This window comes from Mizuhopecten yessoensis, unplaced genomic scaffold (assembly GCF_002113885.1).
Source record: "Mizuhopecten yessoensis strain PY_sf001 unplaced genomic scaffold, ASM211388v2 scaffold10557, whole genome shotgun sequence".
Classification (NCBI taxonomy): Eukaryota; Metazoa; Mollusca; class Bivalvia; order Pectinida; family Pectinidae; genus Mizuhopecten; species Mizuhopecten yessoensis.
In genome coordinates this window covers 37,084-39,383 of record NW_018408606.1, presented here as the reverse complement: position 1 = coordinate 39,383, position 2,300 = coordinate 37,084, and positions in this window count along the sequence as shown.

Below are 2,300 nucleotides of genomic sequence, written 5' to 3'. Positions count from 1 at the left end.
AAACTATTTCAAACTTAAAGTAAAGATCTACTTGGCCGATTGAACTGAAACTTTGTAGGAATGATCGAATCATGGTCCTGACAAAGTGTTGTTATTTTTCGGGTCAATCAGAAATACAATTTGGCTGCCATGGCCGCTATTTTGCTACTAAGTTCTAATAGGCCGATCTCACTTAAAATTGGTCTAGGAATGATCAGCTCATGGTCCTGACAAAGTTAAGTTAACATTATACTATTTTTTACTCAAATTGGTACATATTTCAACAACAAAAATAAATACTATAGACTCAGGTGACCGTTAAGGCCCATGGGCCTCTTGTTTTAGGTTCTGGTTGCCATTTGGATACATGGTTCCTATTGTGTTTTTTTTTGTTTTTTCATTATGGCTTTTATAATCGCTTTTGGTTTCCTTGGTTTTCTTTCAAACTTTCAGTTCTCAGAGGCATGTTCTTTCTGTTCAGACTTAAATTTTGATGTTTTAGAAATTGTTGTTAATGGTATTGATTATTTGGTTTTCTTTTCTTCTGTTGAATTTGATGAATGTGTTATGTTCTGTGCCAATTTTGATTGTATTGCATACAAGTTGGCCTAATCAAATAAAGGTAAGCCATAATTGTAACACTTATTAACATTTCAAATTTGTATGACTCTCTAGATAAGATTGGTTGCAGTATAAATTACAAAACCGTCTCCATCACTTTGACATGTTTAACAAAGTAAAAATGGCATGTGTCTACTTTCGTTTTCAAATTCAACTTCGGGGTAGTGATATGTAACTGTTTGGTGGTGGATAGAATTAAATTATTTACATGGGTAGCCAAGTAAAGGAAAAATTGGCAATTCAAGGAATTGTGGAAGTTGGGGCAAGAATTTGAGAAATATGTAATATAAGGTGTTGTGTTAGAAAATCTGCTTTATTTTTATTCCCATGTTTCCCATGTCAAACCTGTGTGACTGGTCGCTCACCCTTTGTACAATTACATATTTTTTCTGTACTAGTATTAAGATATTCTGAATTTGTTTTGAAGATTGCGCACTGTCGCTGACCATGAAGTTTGCTTGGGCCCGCCTGCCCTCCTGCCCCAGGATGCGTTGGCCTGTCAAAAGTATCTCGGGGACCATGGTCTACTGCAGAAGTGATGACGCATGGTAAGATACTGTAGTTCTCTGAAATTACTGAAATGTTGTCTCTGTGATTGATTTGCACCTGTTGTTTGATTAAATTGATTTAATATATTTATAATCTTGCATTGTGCATAATATATCTATGTGGAAATTCATAATGCAATTAAATTGAAATTTTGTTTAGGCTTCACCTACGTAAAGAATCCGATATCCAACCATTTGTTGACAATACAGACATTGAGAAGTGGAAGGCAGTTGGATTAAGTAATTGTTTAAAACTGTTCAAAAAGAGTTACAAGTATACTTTTTGGGCATATCAAATTAATTATCTGCTTCTCAGGCCCGCACACATTTCATTTTAGGGTGCCAGATTGCCAATTTTATCCCAAATAAATAAAATAAAAACAAAGGTTTGTCATTGATCAACTTTGCCATTGAGAAACTTACAGTATTAATAGTATTTGAGAAACTTTGTAATTGGTTGACATTATATATCATATAGTATATACCATTCATGGTGTCTTGACAAATTACACACTGTGCTGCTTGCTGTGTTTTTGAAATTTCGATAAAAAAAAATTAAAATAAAAAAACTCATTTCTTTTGTCCACTAAAATTAAAAAAATAAAATGCCTCCCTCCCTGATCTCTTTTCAGAAAAAATGGCCTGAGAACCAGATAATTTTGTATAGCCTTAATGTTGTATTACTTTGTTGATGTTGCTGTTTTTTTATATTTTTTAAGGCTGTCATGATTTTAATTCAAAAATCAATACTGTATACATTCTTATTGCCGTCCCCTTCATACTTAGTGCCCTTTAAAAAATAAACACATCCCTAAAAGTTGTTAATAAGTCATTGTAATTCTAGTTTATTGTTTAAATTTACACCTAGACCTATTCATGAACAAACTCTTCAAGCACGTTTTGTTTTTGCAGTTGATGGTTTTTTAAGTTAATGTATCATGTTGAAATTTAAAGTTTAAAAAATCCTTTTATTTGATTTCAACTTAACTTAAAAAAATAGTTGCACTGATGCTGTGTTTTTAATTGGCTCATTTTATGTGAGCTTATTTCGTGGTGCGGCGTCTGTCGTCCGTCTTCAACTTTTCCTTTAAAAGACTAGTTCTCATGAACGTCTGCATGATTGTAACCAAAATTGGTGTGAAACTGGCACAA